This window comes from Acinonyx jubatus, chromosome C1 (assembly GCF_027475565.1).
Source record: "Acinonyx jubatus isolate Ajub_Pintada_27869175 chromosome C1, VMU_Ajub_asm_v1.0, whole genome shotgun sequence".
NCBI classification, from domain to species: domain Eukaryota; kingdom Metazoa; phylum Chordata; class Mammalia; order Carnivora; family Felidae; genus Acinonyx; species Acinonyx jubatus.
The window spans coordinates 375,513-376,427 of NC_069381.1; positions in this window are offsets into that span (position 1 = coordinate 375,513).

Genomic DNA, 915 nt, shown 5'->3' on the forward strand with positions numbered 1-915 from the left:
TTAGAGCCAAGAAAACACTCCCCCCCCCCCCCCCCCCCCACCACCACCACCACCACCACCACCACCACCACCACCACCACCGGTTGCCACCCCCGCCCCAGGGCAGGACCTGAGGGTCTCAGTTGCATGTGACCAGTAGGGGACCATGGGACCAGGGCTCAAGAGAGGGTACCAAAGAGCCAGCCTGGAGGTGACCAGGCAGGAAGTGTGCACACCCCACCCCTTCCAGTGGGAACACTGGGCAGACCCTGAGCTCCACCCACCCCCAACTGCCCGGAGGCACCTCAGGGAGCCCCCTCTGTGCTGGCCAGAGCCTCTGCTTAACACTGTGGTCAGTGCTTCGGGGAGTGAGGGGACTCTGCATTTGCACCGGGAAGGCCCCTCACCCTCCTGGAAGCAGGTGGGCCAGCCCCCAGGCCCAGGGAGGATGACCCCCACCCGCCCATGCCCACCGGGAATCCAGCACACATACAGAGGCCGTGGGCTCAACTTCACTTCTGTCACACCAGAATCTCCTAGGACCGACTCTGAGCTGCCCGAGGGTAGGGCCACCCACAGAGGAATGAGCTGAGCCTGGGGGCCCCATGCAACACCAGCACCGACAGTGTCCAGGAGAGCCCCAGCCTGGACGGGGACTCCTTGGCACCCCTAGACCCAGCCTCAGTGGAGGCTGGCTCTCAAAGTCCTGATGGGGGGTGTACTCCAGGTGGGGCCAGCATCCTACTGTCCCGCGGAGAGGGTGGAGTGCGTGGGGCCTCTGAGGCGTCCACACATCCCTTCAACACACAGCTATAGAGGAGTGACCGCATGGGCCCACACTGTGCCAGGGGCTGGGGACGCCCTGCCTGGCCCCAGCCCTCAATCCTGCTCCTCGGGGGGCCAGTGAGGCTGGGGAGGCAGGAGAAGGGATGTGCC